This window comes from Aedes aegypti, chromosome 3 (genome assembly GCF_002204515.2).
Source record: "Aedes aegypti strain LVP_AGWG chromosome 3, AaegL5.0 Primary Assembly, whole genome shotgun sequence".
Classification (NCBI taxonomy): domain Eukaryota; kingdom Metazoa; phylum Arthropoda; class Insecta; order Diptera; family Culicidae; genus Aedes; species Aedes aegypti.
In genome coordinates, this window is record NC_035109.1 from 44,977,860 (window position 1) to 44,997,963 (window position 20,104).

Consider the following 20,104-nt stretch of genomic DNA (forward strand, 5'->3'; position numbering starts at 1 on the left):
AATCCCCGGCCGAATGTCAATTTCCAGAGGAATTTCTGAAGGAAATCGGATGAGCGTCTCCCCAGCTTGGCTTTTTCCGGGAGAAAAATCCAAACTGGTAAAGAAAAAGGGGTGTCAAATCAGATTTGGAACAGCTGAAATCTTGGTCCATAACCGACCAAAAATGGACTAGGCAGTAGAAAAGAAGAACAGAAAACTGGTATAAAAAAAAAATTGGAACATCATTTGCAACACCGGTGCATGTTACAATTTTTAACATGGTCCAAATATTTTGAACCAATCAATTGATTTGGACCACCGGTGAAGTTGCCCTTAAGGAATCTAAAAGATATTATTTTATTTTAACATTACTATCGATCATCGGTAAAGACAACCACTACAATAAGTGGATTTATCGACCTTTCCATTCATTTGAGCGATACAGTCTTTCGATGCACATCGTCGTCGAGAAACATCAACAAAGGGCACCATAAGAGAAACGCCGGATCGCATATACCGTATTTATATCATAGGATAGAATAGGGCGGTCGGTGGTATTTGGCATTCGATAAACGCCCATTTATGGGAATCACACCGGCTAGTGTGTATGTGCGGGCTATATTATGCTCTCTCCCATGCTCTGACTCTACATCGTCAGCATTTGTGGGAACATTCGGAAAACCGGGCATACTCTCTGCTTCTCGTGCAGATGTAGATTCCATCCATGCTGCAGCAACAACCCTACAGCAACATACCAATGTAGGTACTGGAGTTGTCGTCGTCATCGGCGACCGCCACCGTTTTCCAATTCACTCGGAGATATGGCAAATTATGCTTCTACGACATTCTTACAGAAACACCGCTCGTTCGGAAACTTAGTAATGGAGGAAATGGGAAAAATGTCGAGTTTTTAGTCACGGAACAGAGTCAGACAGTTGACTGTTCGCCAACAGTCCTGTTAATCGTCTATCCATTATAAATTAACCGGAATTTAAACTTCTAGGTCCATAGTTCAAGGCCCGAGCTTCAAGGCTTCTTTCAACATATCAAATGCATCTTAAATCCTACATCAATTATTAATGCAAAAAAAACAGAGAAAATGTCTTGTAAACTCTTATATTTCATGACAACTTATGTGTTAAGTTACCCAGTATTGCCTTCTGATTTCGAAAATTGTTCATGACTCATCTGGTACAACTCATATGAGATAGAAACGTACAGATAAATCACAAAGACTATGAATAGCCGACTTCACAAGTTTCAAAGTATCGACGTGACCGGAAGAGCCATTTAGTGGAAACAGCTTTGGTATAGATTCACATCAATTTCTCTAAAATCTTGTGTATATTGTTCCCAGAGTGAGTTAATATCGTCTCGATGTTTCCATAAAACTACGAATAGTTCTGCTCGCACCAACTCACGTATATCATACATACACATAACCCACGGGAACGATGGACAGTGAACTATGCTGGAAACGAATCCAGCAGCAAGAATGATGATAGCTTGCTCCATCAGGTTTGGAGTCAACCTGTTCTGTAAGCTCCATCCTCTTGGGAGCAGCGCTTCTTGCCCAATAACAGCACAAGGTGATCGACATGTATCCAAGTAGGCTTTATCATCGCCATCATCATCGCTTTCTATGGCGACTCTGTACAGAACTATCGATCATTTTTGATTGAAGCTCTGTGCGTAGAGCAATGTACGAGCTCGTGAGAAGATGTTGGTACGTTACGCACAAAATCGCTGCCTACTTGTGGAAGCAGTGTTCTTCTTGAAGGCATGTTGCTAGATCGCCTTGGAAGATCTGTGTGGCTCATCTGAACAAGTCCGATTCTTCAGTCTCGACTTGAATTTCCTTCCAAACATCGCAATTTTTCTTGGAATCACTCTCCAAGTATGGGTACGCACTGTTGCGGCACAAATCTCACCCATTCTTCCCCGAGGTAACAGGGAGAAGAACAGGAAACTATACTGTAATAACAAATATTTACCGCTCAGAGCAATAACACATCTCGCCTTTGTCGCTCTCGAATACGGCCGAGCTGGCCATTCTGCCGAACCTGAAGAAAGAAACCCGACGAAACTGCCACTTTCCGGGATTTGATGACGAAGTGTAATGTGCGTGCGAGAGAGGTTCGAATCCCAGATTGGAGGTGCGTATGCGTGTCGGCTCCCAATACGCACTCGAGAAGCTGGACCAAGAAGGGAGGAACACAAACATTTTGGGGCTGCGTCATCAAAATGCAACCACCACCAGAGATTTCTGGTGCGGGTGCGAAGATACGGAATGGACTGATGAAGCCGGGACTGGAAACTGCCAAGGCATCACCACAACTCCCAGTCGGGTTCGTGTGCGGTTTTCCAAGCTGGGAGTGTTTTTGTGAAACTGTTTCCAAATATCAGCTTCGTTGATGTCTTGGTTGGAGAATTTCGCCGGAACAGGTTTTTTTTTATTGGGGTATGGGTTGGATGTTTTCCTGTAAATTTAAGTTCTTTGATAATTTCTTATAATACTAGACCAACTTCCCGAAAATTGATACAAAATTATTTACTTCTGTCATTTATTATATCTTAATCGGTGTCAAGAAGTGTTGCTGAATTTGAATTTTGTAATTAACTTGTGTATTATTTGATGATTTAGTTTTCTCTACATGGAAACTCTAGTCTTACAGAACCTCATCGTTCACTGCTAAAAGTTAAACTTAAAGAAACTAAATTTCTACTGAACTTAAATAATGCGAAATATTGATAATTGCATAGTATCATACCCAGGAAACATTGGTGACTCAATAACAGCTTATTCAACTGAAAAGAAGCTGTATAAACATAATGTTAGCTGAATAAGTTGTTCTCAATATTTCGAAACCATGAAACCATTTAGTGATTCCAAGCAACAGCACCAAAATTTGGTAAATTTTTTAATTCATTTTTTTCTATTGAGCTGAAACATTGCACAGTTTTCCAGTTCCATCTAAATCGTCATTTTCCGATATCAAATCTTCAAGTTGAGTCACGACTAACTTTTCAAAAGGGTGTATGTGAAAATGGTTCAAAAATATTTAAAAAGCTGCACAGCAAAAACGGTTCGTTCGATTGTTAGACAACTAAAGAAACAAAGTTAGACAACTAAATAAAGATTCCAAAAAAAATACACACAGTAAAAAACAATTTTTTTTGCATTAAAAAACATAATTTTTGACACAAAAACTCAAATATCTCAAAACCCTATCGGAATACCAACGTAATTTTTTGAGGGAAAACGGTCCATTATATTAGCTATCTACCATAAAAATTTAGTGATGGTAAACCAATAAACAAAAAAGTTATGACATTTCAAACATGTCACAATTTTCACATTTAGTAGAAAAAAAAATTTTTTTTTCGGTGTAAATTATTACGGGAACCGCAGTTTGTTGCTGATTTTATTGTTAAGGGCCTTGCGTGAATTAAACAAGTCGTTTTCATGTATTCATTAGTATTATGTATATTATATGTATAAATATTATGTATATGTATAAGTATTATATGTATATGTATATTTGTATACATTAAAATGAATTAACATATTACACAAAAATAATTTTTTTTACCAGGATATTTTTTTTAGAGTATGATCGATGAGTTTCTAAATGTTATATATAAACTTTAAAAGTTTTGGATTTGGGTATGCGTTATGAGATCATGAAAACATTTTATTAATACTTATTTATTTATTTATTGTTATTCAATTTTTTTACAATATCGAACACTTTTGCATCATTATCAGTACAGTTCGAGTATAGTTTTGCTTTAATTTTATTTTCTGACAATGGAATGAAACAGTGAAATTTTTGGGTTCCTTGGATCGTTTTCGCGTTATTATATTGCTCGCTGAGCTCTGATGCCGTTAATTCGTACTCTTCAGTAGTAGTAAAACAAAATGATAATTTTGTTAAATCTTCTTCTTTTCTGCGATTCGCCCAATCAAATAGTTCTTTTGCAGTTTTAATTGGATGCTCACGTTCTTTGGCTAAACTTGCTCTTGTGGCCATGCGCTTTATGGTTCCTCCAATAGCATCACAAGGACCTTTGCCATGTGACGTAGCAAAGAAATGCCATTCTGCATCAATTCCGTACTTTGATTTAAATTGACATAGGCTCGAAAAATTCTTACGGTTTTTGTACTGCGATGCTGCTCTATCAGACATGAAATATATCTTTCTGATTTCTTTATCCTTATCAACGCGTAAAAGTTAATCATTTTGGCAATGAACAAATTTACAGATACTGAGTCGTGTCTTAAATCTTCGGAAATTACAATAAAACTAAAATGTTCAATTTGCGTACTTCCATTGAAATAAATAACGAATGGATGAATTGTAGCTTGTTGTACGTTCCAGTGATGGGACTGCACTTCATCTTGCAATACAAAGCTATAGTTTTCAGAAAAATCACAAATGACTAAAAATTCACCATCTTGTAATGTATTTTTCGTATTTTTTAAAAAGCGGGATTGCTCTGTTTTAATAAAGTCGTGAGGAATTAAACTTTCTAATTTCAAGCAAAAAAATGACACAAACTCATCTACAGGTTTTACAATAGTTTCTAGGTCACACCTATCCGTGGTCACCCATTGCTCAAATGATAACTGATCAATATAATTTTCTTCAAACTCAGCGAATAAAGTATTTTCCAATGATGAAGAATCTGGACAATCCGAACAAGATCGTAGATAATTTGATGTTGTATTTTCACACAAAAGACTACCAGTTAACATTTTAATATCCTTTGATAAATTGATTCTTTTCAAACTATGTAAGATTAGGTATATCGTGTGTTGTGCATACACAAACATTATGTGTTCCTGAATTGGATAGAAGCTTGCATTGCCTTGGACGAAGGCTTTCAAATGAGGAAAAACCTACCTTCATATTTTCGTTAATTTCCTTGAAGCGTGTATACGCTTCTTTCAAAGTAGTCATCATTAATCGTTTTTGGATTGCTTGACGCTTTCCATCTTTTTTTACAGATACATAATCTTTTTGGCCAGGCATAGCTCTACTTACTTCATCGTCTTCAAAATATTGAATTATTTTTTCTTTTGTCTCATCTGTTAATGAAGTACTCGACCTAGCATTTTTGGTTGCAAGACAGTTATTTTTGAATTGTTTTGTCTCTTTTGCTGTATTTCTATTGGTTTTGAACTCATCAATGGCGTCTTGAATAGACCACGAGCTTGGCAGCATCGACAAAATCAATAATTTTTCTTTCCTTGTCGTGGCTAGATTCGAGAACCTTTCCTTCATATTCATAATTACCTCATCGTAGTCTGTATTTTCCACATCCTCAGGTCCTAATTTGAAGAGGTTTCTTCGTACAGCTTCGTTGATTTCACGGTATTTTTTCTCGGGATAATTGACGTAACCCATCTTCGTCCATTTAATCGGAGTCACTTTTATTCCAGCTATCCCTTCGTTGAAGTGTTCGATGTTGACCTTCTGGATGCACTCATCTTCTGATTGATTTGTTGAAACAGATGTTGCTGATGGTACCGTGGCAAGACTATCTGCACTTGGTACTTCTGGTAACTCCTCAGTTGTTGTCGGTGCATCTAGTAATTCCTCAGTTGTTGTTGTTTTCGAACTTCCTGCAACCTGATCCACCGATGATGTACAGATTGCCCGTTTGTCAACGTTTAAACGGCAGGACGTACAAATGCGTAAATTTGTATTCAATGTAGACATTGGAGCATAACCAGCCGCTTTCAGTTTATCTATGGTGCTTTCGGTGAGATTTCGTAGCTCTTTCGAACACTTTTTTTCTGCAAACGGCCTGCAACAGTTGAGAAAGCGACTACTCATGTTGCTCGTTAGATTTTAATAAACAAAATCACTTTTAAGTTTTTACTGACTAGTTTGGTGTCGTTTGCTTGACTGAAGAAAAATTTTACAATTAAATCTTTTATAACCATAGTGGTAGTATATTTTTAGCTTTTTCGTGAGTATGTTCATGGTATGTACCTATCATGTTTTTGATGTTGTTGAAGTTACTCGCTTTCTTCCAAATATGATTAACAAAGTCTATTCTCTACCAAGGCGGGTCTATACCCAGGTGTAATCAGATTTTAACTTTGTGGAGAAAACCAGCGCCAAGAAAACCGACCTGCTTTACGTATACTAGATCACCTGGGTATAGACCCGCCTTGTTCTCTACGAGGTAAACTTTTTGCAGGTAAACTAGTCGTATACCTGTATAGAAAACTTTTTTTGTAGCTTTTGTCTTCAATATTAGATTTCTTATAGGTTTCTTTTATCAAAAGGTTTCAACACTATTGAGAGAATTTTTCTTCAGTTACGTACAATAAAAAATATGACACTATCAAGACTTTAGATCACAACACTGGATCGCGTCTAACTTTCTAATAGATGCTATAATAGTTATGAATAATTAAATAAAATATCATGAAAACAACTTGTTAACCTCATGTGGTACCCTTAACAAAAAATTCAGCAACAAACTGCGGTCCTAAAAAAAATTAACAATGAAAAAAAAAAATTTCACTAAGTGTCAAATTTGTGAAATATTTGAAATGTCATAACTTTTTTGTTTATTGGCTTACCATCACCAAATTTTTATGGTAGATAGCTAATATAATGGACCGTTTTCCCTCAAAAAATTACGTTGGTATTCTGATAGGGTTTTGAGATATTTGAGTTTTTGTGACAAAAATGATGTTTTTTAATGCAAAAAAAAAATTTTTTTTACTGTGTGTATTTTTTTGGAATCTTTATTTAGTTGTCTAACTTTGTTTCTTTAGTTGTCTAACAATCGAACGAACCGTTTTTGCTGTGCAGCTTTTTGAATATTTTTGAACCATTTTCACATACACCCTTTTGAAAAGTTAGTCGTGACTCAACTTGAAGATTTGATATCGGAAAATGACGATTTAGATGGAACTGAAAAACTGTGCAAAGTTTCAGATATTTTTGAAATGGTCGATCAGAATCGACTTGCATGCCTCCGTGGAATCCCTCCATTCCTCTCAGTCATTGGCTATGTGGCTTATTTTGAATCATTAATACAAAATTGATTACAGAATTACTGCACCATGTCCTATGATCATTGGAAAGGAACTGCAAATGATAATTTTATTTCATGCATTTCTTTTTTTAAGGGTATATTAGCAATATGTAATTGCAGGAAGCCGTCGTAAACATTTAGTATAAAAGGTCATCGTATTTTTTTCCAGGCTTGTTGGAACAAGCTATTAATATGTATTTAATATTTATCATCTTTCATTCAACGATTCTAGGTCAAACCATCGAGTTATTGCATGATTTCTTATATTTTGAATTATTGTATTTAATTTTATTACATAACAATCATTTAATTGAACCATATAATACGGGTGATATTTGGAGGGTGCATCAGGGCATCATTGAAGTTACAGCTGGACAATGGAGTGGAGTGCCAGCCGAAGTCAAGGGTTGAAGTAACCGTAACATCCTTGTAGATGGGTTCTTCTATCCCAACAGTTGTAATGGATTTGACGCGCCCCTCTTATAACAAACCATCCCGTGGATAACTTGATAGGCATTGCAAATTTCATTATGCTTTCCGTTGGATCATATTATTGGAAGGAGATTCTCTATTTCCCGCGGGTTTCGCGTAAGTGTCTCTGCTTACGGGTCCGCCATACCCCATTTTGGCCCTTCATACAATGGTATGTTGAATTCGGATTGATAATGACAATTGACTTGACTGTTAAGTGGAACCGCATGCAGAGCAAGACTCAAGCTAGGATGGTAGCTACCATGAAACCATTTCTCTGATAACATAAGTAAAATTGTTCTTTATGGCAAACTTATTTTTCTTTTTTGTGTTATTCATGCGCGGTTGATTCACCTCTGAAACTTTTTTTTATTGAAATTTGTTATTATTTTGAATTTTTGTTTTTATTTACCTTTAAATTTCCTTTTTTAGCAAAGAAAAAGCCTCTGCAATATTGCTAAATATGATTTATGCAGAACTTTACTATGAATTCCAAGAAAATACAGGATATGAATTTTCGAAAAATAATGGTCATCTACCCCCTTTTACTTTTATAGTAAGCAAGGTGGAATCTGAAACGCATTTTGGTTCAATTTATTGGCTGAGTTACGGGTCCATTAGACGCCTTGGGAAATTTCAAATTTGATAAAGCCTGAAGATTTCTACAGACCAGCAATTTCAGCCTAGCTAGTTGTTGAAGTGGGATATAAGTATTTCTTATAGTTTGTCAAATAATTCCTTAAGATAGAGTCCACCAGCTTTTCCTCCTGGAATAACTCCCGAATTTCTCCACGCATTTAAAAAAAAAACGTTCGTTCAAGAAATCCGACAGAAAATTCCTTATTAAAATGTTTGTGGATTGTATTTTTAATGAGGTCTTTCAGAAACTCTCGGAGATCCGGATTCGATCACTGTGGCCACCGGGAACCTGCTACATCTGAAAAAGGTCCCTTTAGAGACCCTTACTTTGACAACCAGAAGTTTCGGAGCTAAACAAGTAATCTGAACCGTCCTCATGTTGCTGAATAGGTATTCACGTGGACTGGACCCGGTTCTGGAAACCCAAATCCGGATCTCCGGGAGGCTTTCTGAAACTAGACATGTGTGCCTTTCATTTATCCTCCCTAAGTCTCTCCATTCAGGACGAAGTTGTGAAGTGGCGTCAAGGCTCTGAACTCATGGTTGGTTCGTGTCCGGGCTACCAATGGTGTGCTAGGGTTTGAAATGATTTTGACAGTTTCATAAGAAATTTCTTCTTCTTTTAAACATAGGCTATTCTTTCAATTTGTACTGGTTTCTTTATTATTGGGAATATTTTAGCTTATATATTAATTGGAAATTTTACCTTATTTAAATCATCAGCAGTTTTTCATAGTTATACTGATGTAACAATTATTTGCATGTCGCTAGCTTATTTTTTTTATAAGAGATATCCTTCTTTTAATCATAGGCTGTTCTTTCATCTATATAAATAAAAATTGAATGGTGTTCGTATGTCACGAAATGGCTCACAAACGGGGCAACGGATTTGGATGATTCTTTCTCCATTTTGTTCGTCAAGGGTTCCGACGTGTTTGTGTGTATAAAAGTTCCAGGATGTGCACCGGGAGAGTAGGAAAAACGGGACTGAACGGAACTGTCATTTTGTTTGGGACGATTCATAGCGGTTTTCTACAGCCTACTTGATGGCAAGACGAAGTTTGCCGGGACCACTAGTATTTTAATATTTTTCATAGTTAATGGAACTAAGGCTCTTATTATACGTTCACATCGTCTTATTAAACATTAAACTGAATGAGTCGGTGAACATTTACGTTAAAGAAGCTAATTGTTTCTCCGTTGTGAAAAGAGGAAGCCAAACTTGTGGTTGCTAGAAATTAATTAATTTACTAAGTACTATCAGAGGGATTGAAGCAAATCGATGCTACAGAAAGACGAATAAGTCGTGAACCGTTTTAGTAACTGTAACGGAATGTGCAAACCTATGGCAGCTATTACTGCTAGCAGAGAAGTGAATAATTGCTTATATTTAGAATGTGCTTCTTTCAGCATTGACTGTTCGTTGAACTTACACTAAAGAGCTGTATATCAATGATGATTTATTCTTTTTTAAGAATAAGCTTGTAGTTCATATTGTTTTCAATTTCGGCCAAACGGCATTCGGCAAAATGACCCATTCTGTCAAATGGCGTTCGGCCAAATTACCCGGAACCGATACCCGAATAAAACCCGTAAGAATTCCTGGAAGATTCCATGAAGTAACCTTGAGGAATATTTGAAGGAATTTGGTGGAATTTCTGGTTGAAAATTCGAATGATTCCAGGAACGAATCATGAAGGATTGCTTGTAATCATCATTGGAGGAATTTTCAAAAAATCAATAAAATCTCCTAATTTGATTCTTGTATTAAGAATTTCTGGTAGATTTTGTGACAAAATCGGAACCATAAACATGCCACATGTCATATCTGCGAAAGAAAGGAGCGCTTGAAGTACGCTCTGTTCTAGTAATTACTTGCTTCTCTCAACAAATTCAAGTAGGGGAACTTACGTATTGTCGGCAGCCTAAGCAGCTGAACTTTTAAGAAGGCAATTATACACAACAATAAAACACAACAATTAGCAGGAGACACCTGAACTACACTTGAGCACTCTTCGTTAATTAATCATTATACACATTACACTATTATGTTCTCTAAATCATCTGTTTTTCCTCCCCAAAGTCACGAGGCACTTGTTCTTTTATCGGCAATGCAATAACTATTGTCGGCAACCAAAATGTTCTCTTCGGCAATCCAAAACTGTGCAAAAACTAGCTTATGTATTGGTTACTTTTCGCATGTGTTGACAATGCCTGAAATCAAACGGCACTCATTATGGTCTACCCGTTGAAAGGGCCAATGCAGAAAAATACAGACTACACTGAAAACAGCGTTGCAGTTATAAATACAGTAACAGAGAATCAAATTGAATGCACAACGCCACTTAATTTGTGCAGACTAAGGCGCCGTCCACACATGACGTAACGCTTTAGGAGGATGGGATGTAAGCTCAAATGTTGCGGCTCATACACATTTCTTTTTCATACAAAGACCGTTACGGAGGAGGGAGGGGGTCGAAAATTGTACAGTTTAACATTACGTCATAAATTGACGCTGCCTAGTCTCACTGTGGTAGCATTTCGGCTGTGAAAATTGACATGCCATGGTTATAAACTTGCAGCAGGTGCGATTCTGAATCTGAAAAATCTCAGCAAGCATTGGGAATATTAAAAAAAACATTAATGTAGTATTTCTCACGGCATAACAATTAACTAGGCAGGCTCTTTACTGGTGTAAACTCGAATTTGGTTGTAAACAAGCGACGTCACTTCTATTCATTTTCACAAATGTGTTCGAGATGGATAGGAATGACGTCATCAAGTAGCTATCAGTTTTCAGAATACATCACCTTCTCAACCGTGGAAATCCTTGAAATTATTTACAACTGCAGTCGAATTTCGTTCATTGCACTATCTTTAAGTGGGCTACGTTTTAATTGGGCACCCGTTAGTTGGGCTATAGACCACCTAAAACGAAGGCAAACGTCATTTTCTGACATAAGACGTTCGATTTTGTCTGTGAATTTAAATCGTGAATAATAAATACACCGCCATTGAATATGGTTTTCTGGCAACCTGGACCAGTAATAAAAAGTGATTGCCGAGGAAATCAAAGTGCATTAGTTTTAATTTGTGATTTTAAGTATAAAAACTAAGTATTTTCGAGTGCTTTATGTACAAATCAAAAGTTCAATAGTGCATAAGTGATCGGTGCGTAGCTTTTGTGAAAAAATGGCTTTGGAGCAGAGAATTTGACCTTCCAAAGTGGTGAGTTTTTGTAAGCTATTCTTATGTTGTTTTATTCGGCAGCTCACAAATTACGATAATTTCGTAAGCATTTATTTCATTTAATGATGAAACCCATGTTACATAATATTTTTGTGAAAGATATGATTTACATGGAAAATTATAGTTCAAGGAATATGTTGAGTACATTGAAGGTAACCCTTGTTCCGTAGATAAATTTTAACTAGGGCGATAAGTTAGTGATGCCGAAAATACCCTCAGGGTGCCGAAGCCATCATTTACCCTATTACTTTTGCACAGGATATCAGGTATTTTTTTAAGCTTTTAACAAATATTTTTCGATCTGCTACTGTAATATCGTATAAATAGTCGAAAAAGAACGTCAATCAAATCAATCAAAGAGTGTTTCTCTTTTGTAGAGAGGACCATGTAGTCGAATTATTAGGAGTAATTTCTAAAGAAATATTTTGAAGAATTAATTAATCGAATTCTTTCAATGTTTCGAATGGGTAAAATGCTCAAACAAAATTAGCTTAAACAAAAGTTTTTGGATATTGTCTAAATTTATCGAAATCACAAAAAAAATTACAAATCAATTATTTTTTGATTGTTTATCAATAGTTACCCTATTGCATCAACCTGAAGGATGTATGAAGTGTTTTTAACATAGTGTTTAATAATGGAATGACTGAAAGAACATGTAGGTCTACTGATAACAAGATATGTACAATGAAAATTTCCTAGAAATAATGCAGACATTACAGTTGTTCATTTAAAAGAGCAGGGCTGGTAGAGGTCAGACAGAAAAATAATAGTGACTTGAGTGATCAAAGTGATCAAAACAATGAGCAAATAGTGACCTAAAAGTGACTTCAAAACCATACAAATTAGTCATAAAATGGAAAAAATACGTTCTATGTTAAAATAACCAATCTACACATTGGATGAATTTGTAATTTGTAGCAGGAATTCGAAATACTTCTTAACAGTTATCTGTCTGGGATAAGACTTGATTTTAAATCTAACGAGCAACATGAGTAGTCGCTTTCTCAACTATTGCAGGCCGTTTGCAGAAAAAAAGTGTTCGAAAGAGCTACGAAATCTCACCGAAAGCACCATAGATAAACTGAAAGCGGCTGGTTATGCTCCAATGTCTACATTGAATACAAATTTACGCATTTGTACGTCCTGACGTTTAAACGTTGACAAACGGGCAATCTGTACATCATCGGTGGATCAGGTTGCAGGAAGTTCGAAAACAACAACAACTGAGGAATTACTAGATGCACCGACAACAACTGAGGAGTTACCAGAAGTACCAAGTGCAGATAGTCTTGCCACGGTACCATCAGCGACATCTGTTTCAACAAATCAATCAGAAGATGAGTGCATCCAGAAGGTCAACATCGAACACTTCAACGAAGGGATAGCTGGAATAAAAGTGACTCCGATTAAATGGACGAAGATGGGTTACGTCAATTATCCCGAGAAAAAATACCGTGAAATCAACGAAGCTGTACGAAGAAACCTCTTCAAATTAGGACCTGAGGATGTGGAAAATACAGACTACGATGAGGTAATTATGAATATGAAGGAAATGTTCTCGAATCTAGCCACGACAAGGAAAGAAAAATTATTGATTTTGTCGATGCTGCCAAGCTCGTGGTCTATTCAAGACGCCATTGATGATTTCAAAACCAATAGAAATACAGCAAAAGAGGCAAAACAATTCAAAAATAACTGTCTTGCAACCAAAAATGCTAGGTCGAGTACTTCATTAACAGATGAGACAAAAGAAAAAATAATTCAATATTTTGAAGACGATGAAGTAAGTAGAGCTATGCCTGGCCAAAAAGATTATGTATCTGTAAAAAAAGATGGAAAGCGTCAAGCAATCCAAAAACGATTAATGATGACTACTTTGAAAGAAGCGTATACACGCTTCAAGGAAATTAACGAAAATATTAAGGTAGGTTTTTCCTCATTTGCAAGCCTTCGTCCAAGGCAATGCAAGCTTCTATCCAATTCAGGAACACAAAAAGTTTGTGTGTGCACAACACAGGAAAATATTAACCTAATCTTACATAGTTTGAAAAGAATCAATTTATCAAAGGATATTAAAATGTTAACTGGTAGTCTTTTGTGTGAAAATACAACATCAAATTATCTACGATCTTGTTCGGATTGTCCAGATTCTTCATCATTGGAAAATACTTTATTCGCTGAGTTTGAAGAAAATTATATTGATCAGTTATCATTTGAGCAATGGGTGACCACGGATAGGTGTGACCTAGAAACTATTGTAAAACCTGTAGATGAGTTTGTGTCATTTTTTTGCTTGAAATTAGAAAGTTTAATTCCTCACGACTTTATTAAAACAGAGCAATCCCGCTTTTTAAAAAATACGAAAAATACATTACAAGATGGTTAATTTTTAGTCATTTGTGATTTTTCTGAAAACTATAGCTTTGTATTGCAAAGATGAAGTGCAGTCCCATCACTGGAACGTACAACAAGCTACAATTCATCCATTCGTTATTTATTTCAATGGAAGTACGCAAATTGAACATTTTAGTTTTATTGTAATTTCCGAAGATTTAGGACACGACTCAGTATCTGTAAATTTGTTCATTGCCAAAATGATTAACTTTTTACGCGTTGATAAGGATAAAGAAATCAGAAAGATATATTTCATGTCTGATGGAGCAGCATCGCAGTACAAAAACCGTAAGAATTTTTCGAGCCTATGTCAATTTAAATCAAAGTACGGAATTGATGCAGAATGGCATTTCTTTGCTACGTCACATGGCAAAGGTCCTTGTGATGCTAAGGGAGGAACCATAAAGCGCATGGCCACAAGAGCAAGTTTAGCCAAGGAACGTGAGCATCCAATTAAAACTGCAAAAGAACTATTTGATTGGGCGAATCGCAGAAAAGAAGAAGATTTAACAAAATTATCATTTTGTTTTACTACTACTGAAGAGTACGAATTAACGGCATCAGAGCTCAGCGAGCAATATAACAACGCGAAAACGATCCAAGGAACCCAAAAATTTCACTGTTTCATTCCATTGTCAGAAAATAAAATTAAAGCAAAACTATACTCGAACTGTACTGATAATGATGCAAAAGTGTTCGATATTGTAAAAAAATTGAATAACAATAAATAAATAAATAAGTATTAATAAAATGTTTTAATGATCTCATAACGCATACCCAAATCCAAAACTTTTAAAGTTTATATATAACATTTAGAAACTCATCGATCATACTCTAAAAAAAATATCCTGGTAAAAAAAAATTTTATTTTCGTGTAATCTGTTAATTCATTTTAATTTACACATATATACATATACATATAATATTTATACATATACATAATATTTATACATATAATATACATAATACTAATGAATACATGAAAACGACTTGTTTAATTCACGCAAGGCCCTTAACAATAAAATCAGCAACAAACTGCGGTTCCCGTAATAATTTACACCGAAAAAATTTTTTTTTTCTACTAAATGTGAAAATTGTGACATGTTTGAAATGTCATAACTTTTTTGTTTATTGGCTTACCATCACCAAATTTTTATGGTAGATAGCTAATATAATGGACCGTTTTCCCTCAAAAAATTACGTTGGTATTTCGATAGGGTTTTGAGATATTTGAGTTTTTGTGTCAAAAATTATGTTTTTTAATGCAAAAAAAAATTTTTTCTACTGTGTGTATTTTTTTTGGAATCTTTATTTAGTTGTCTAACTTTGTTTCTTTAGTTGTCTAACAATCAAACGAACCGTTTTTGCTGTGCAGCTTTTTGAATATTTTTGAACCATTTTCACATACACCCTTTTGAAAAGTTAGTCGTGACTCAACTTGAAGATTTGATATCGGAAAATGACGATTTAGATGGAACTGGAAAACTGTGCAAAGTTTCAAAAGCTCAATAGAAAAAAATGAATTAAAAAATTTACCAAATTTTGGTGCTGTTGCTTGGAATCACTCACTAGAGACAAAGCGAATTAGATGAATGTTGTGCATAAGTAATTATAAAATTGTTCCATGCGTGTCCTCTGAATGTTCCAATAAATGAATTAATGTAAACTATCATATCACTCAATGGCGACTCGTAACCTCCCGTTTTATATGATATACGATCCTGAAAATGACTTATTTTGTTTACTTAGATTATAAAGCAAATAGTAAACAATTGGAATCGATTATTTGTTGCTGAATTTCATAAACATGTGAATTTGGCGTTAGGGAATAGCCACTATTGATTAATCATTATTGTCCAACAATATTCGAATTTTTTTTATGGGAGCTTGTTTATTGTATAGAAGTTTGCCAAAGTCGTGTAAGAACAGTACAAAGGGTTAATCAGTGGAAAAATGTATAGCATAATAAGTACCGTAAAACGGGGTAACTTTGATAGTTTTTTTCGAAGAAAACTTCACTATTTATGCATGCTGTTTCAAAGAATTACAATTCATATTTTTAAAACAAGTACTGACATCCTAGCTATCGATTGCACTTGATAGATTGCCAAAAGATTTATTCTGAATAGATATATATTTTTTCATATAATCGAAAGTCGGTTTTCTGTTTTGGGGTAACTTTGATAATGGAGTATAAATCGAACAAGATTGAATGAATTACGGAACATTTATAGGGTGTTGCATACCTCTAGGCGTTTAACGCTATATGGAAATTTCTGACTTTGATTACAAAATTGGTCCCAGTTTGTAAAAATGGGTTTCGCTAAGAGATTAGAGACTGAATTCATGTTCTACTATAACTAGGCTGTCATGGGTAAGTGACGATCTCATTATGACTTCATCAAAGAGTGGTCGTAGAACAGATTGTTTGTAAGCGTTGTAAAAAATGCTAAAATCTTGTAAATTTTTACTATTTGCATAAAAATCCTCAAATGCACTTGATTCCAACGGAAATAGCTTTGGCATGAAGTGTCATACTAATACCCTTTACTTTTGCATTCGTTTTCCTTAACTGATTGACAGAAACTTCGTTATTTCGTTTAATATGTTGAGGGTCTCGCACTATCAAAGTCACCCGCATTATCAAAGTTACCCCGTTTTACGGTATTCGTTTTTGAAGTCCTAGAGGAGCTTTTGTCAAGCTCTTTAAATATTTTTGGTTGTTATTCCTAACCGTCTCTAGCATTTCTTCCGGAGAAGTTTTGATGAGCTTCTTTCAGAATTTATTCAGCAGGTCTGTCAGATATTGGTCCTGGTTTTTGCCAAAGATTATTGAAATGTTTCGACCAGAAAATCCATACAAAAGTTGCTTGCTGAGTTTGGCCAGAAGCTTCTTCAAAACATTTACTAGAAAATTTTAACGTATTCAGTTGGAGATGTTTACTGAACATTCACCTGAAATGTTTTAGAAAGCTAGCCAGGAGTCCTTATCTTTCCTGACTATTTGATTTGTAATTCACACCGTTTTTTCTTTTTTAATAACCAATAACTATTTCTTGCTGTTATCATCTTTCATATTACCATCAGCATAATCTAGATAATCAAATTGATGGGATTTATCAACATTTACAGGGAATTTGAAGCTTTTTATGTAAATATCGAATTAGAGAGGTAAATTTACATAGGATACTGAAAAGATAAGATGGAGTTAAGGAACGTCGTGTTAGAGAGGTATCGACTTACAGAGGGGTCAAAGTACACTAAACTGAAGGGACCGCACATTCCATCGAGTTAAGGAAAATTTCGAGTAAGAAAGAGTTGACAGTATTCAGAACGGTAAAACGGAACGTAATGACAACTTGAATGCTTCAGTTGAAGAAATACAGTGAAACGAGAAATTTTAAGAAAACAACACCTACAACTGTACGCTTTGTAGCAAATGACACAATATTACAGTCGCAAACCGTCGTCAGCCGTCATTGTCGTGTCAACGACGGGTCGAAAAGCTCTTTTCTTTTTCCCTTGCATGCATCAATTGACCGTGACCGGAGCCGTTCCCTTTAATCGGTAGAGGGCTTCGGTCTGCATGGGAAGGTCCATTGATTCCTTTGTTTCTGAACTACAAACGTAACTGCTAGAGTCCCAAAACGACACCTTTCCGCGTTGCTTAAACAGCAGAATTTTGTAACAATCTATGGTTCAATGGAGGAAAGCTTGCGCCAAGTGTAGATTGCGGGCCGGTCGAAGCAGGCGTCTGACGGTGCTTTTTTGTACACATGCCACATATGCTTCAGAAAGCTACGCGCGTACAGCAGGCTATGCGATTAAAATAAGCATCACAACCACAAGAGCTCTGTGAGCAGTAGTGATAGCTCACGTTGCCGTGCACGTACACCACGGTCAACTAGATCAAGCACACAAGCTCTAGCCTGCTGTTTTCGTCACTGCCTTCTCTGATCAGAAAAAAAAATCCTCAGACTCAGCAAATTTTCAAGTTTACTTGAAACTGACCTTTGAAGATGATTTAAAGAAAAAAATATATTCCATACTTACATTTAGTATTGAATTTTACAACGATGTTTCCTCAGTCTTGAGGATTTCTCAATCTGCAGTTGGCCCGAACTGCTGTGTAACCACTACCTAGAATCGGTCACCGCTAGATTGTTGCTCTTCTCTCCAAGCTTCTCACCGGAATCTGGGATCGTTCACTATTCCAAACGCCACTACACTTCCACTTCCGCTGTAACCCCTCTTCTGCTCGTGTACACTCGGAACGAAAAAAGCGGAAAATTGGTCCCCACCTGCTGCTTCTTCTGTGCGCGTCGCTTCACACACCTCCAACACCTTTTCACACTATCACCACTCAAGTTCGCTTGCTCTAGCCTAGTACGTAGTATTCTACCTCACAAGTTCAAAAAGTACTAAATTTAAAAATTTTCACTCGCGAAAAACAACTTTTACGCGCCCACTTCCCACTTTGCTTCTCACGCTAAATATAACGCATCTGTTGCAGCACGGAATTCGGGAAACGACGTTAATTCTCGGGACGGGAAACGCACCCAGAACGCAGAGCATCACACCCCACCGCCCAAAGCCAACTTCTTCGATGCGTCTGTGCGCCTTTGTGAAACGACGCGGCTCCGCAATGCACTTTTGCGCCACTTGAGCCCACTATCAAGGCTGCATCGCTCATTGGCAATTGTAGCAATTAAACCACTGTGAAGAGAAGTGGGGCGGGGTGGGGGAGTAACGTTGCCTGCCACGCAGAGAAATCCGAGAGCAAAAGCAGTCGCTCGACCGATACGGGAACCGAACCAACACGGAATGATGACTGCCTGACGGCGAATCAAGCGCAAGACCCTCCTGCTCTGCAACGAACTTGGATGCGGTGCACAGTGGCCGCAATCTATACAAAAGCTGATCAGAAGTGCAGATCTTGCTCAAATAGTTGAAAAACTCCAATTAAGCAACGAAACGAAAAAGATATTTTCAAATAATTTGATGGAAACAAAATACTACATTTTGGTACATTTTGCTGTTTGGATTTAAAAACCATATTTCAAGCGTGTGTTTGAATTAGGGCAAATGTAACGTGATCGATTTCTCTCCTGCGAATAAAGGTGACAAGATGCAAGTTCTTCTTTACTTCAGGGCGCTAGTCAGCGAACCATTGGCGTAGGAACAGGAGGGGCCAGGGGGGCCTGGCCCCCTCCAGAACCATCCAGGTCCGCTCCAGAATTTTTGATGATAATAAAATTAAAAAATTAAAAAACAAACAAACAATTTAACTTGCAGCAAAATCTTCTGAATCACTAAAGAAATCCATTTAACTTAGACTCGTATGATGTCCGAAAAAAATAATTGAAAAAATAGACAAAGTTACTATAGGAATTTCTCAAATATTCCTATAGTAACTTGTGAAAACTTACAGAATTCTTATGCGTTTCTAATTCCTGAAAATCCATGAGGAATTCCTCAACAAAATTTCAAAGTAATGCAGAAGTTTTCACTAAGATTTAACCCTCTCTTTCCCATGGTAGCACAGGTGCCACCGATTTTCAACGAACGGTAGCTAAACCGAATTGGTACAAGTAGCTCAAAAATGATTGGAATAAATTTATTCGCTCATTTGTCTTATCAAACATCGAAATAAGTGACCTTAGGGTCAAACTATTGGAAAACAATCAACTAACTATTGAAAAACAATAAAAATTTTATTGTGATTTTGAATAATATAGCTTATTTGTAAAAACTTTTTGTTTTTTGAAACGCCATTTTGATAGTTAAATTGTCAAACAAAGCTGTGGGAAAGAAAGAGTTAAATTAGAATCTTACATTTTCACGTTAAACTTCTACAGTACTACAAAATAGTCGATAATAAAACCTTCAAAAAAGTTTGTTTGGAATTTCTAGAGGTAGGAAAAAATGGGTTTTACATCAATATGTTCACCATAGTATCATGAATCTTCAGAGTTCATACTAAATATTATATAAGACTCTAGTTACAAATACTTTCAGTAAAAATTTCATACGTTTTAACATGGATCATTTTGTATTATAAAAGACGTCAAAAAGAATACGATTTTATGTAGTAAATCCTACAAGAACCACTTAAGCTTTTCTGTGAGGTACATTGTTAACATGTTTCAGAAATTCTTAAATTTTACGACAGGAATTCAATGATATTTTCCGAAGTATGTTTAAGCTGCAATTATTCAATAACTTATCAATAAGGTTATTTCAAACCTTTCGTTACTTTAGAAATCTTATATGGACTGATTCATAGAGGAATTTATAAAGCAATCCC

General features: G+C 35.9%; 1 protein-coding gene across 1 annotated transcript in view; it reads right to left on the minus strand.

The window, feature by feature from the left end:
* Positions 1–18,630, minus strand: part of LOC5568147 (mucin-5AC) — a 188,699-nt gene extending 170,069 nt beyond the window's left edge. The window contains exon 1 of the mRNA XM_021848622.1: positions 17,851–18,630. The gene's annotated coding sequence lies outside the window, so the exon portion shown is untranslated. The remainder of the gene's footprint in view (positions 1–17,850) is intronic.
* Positions 18,631–20,104: the final 1,474 nt, after the last annotated feature.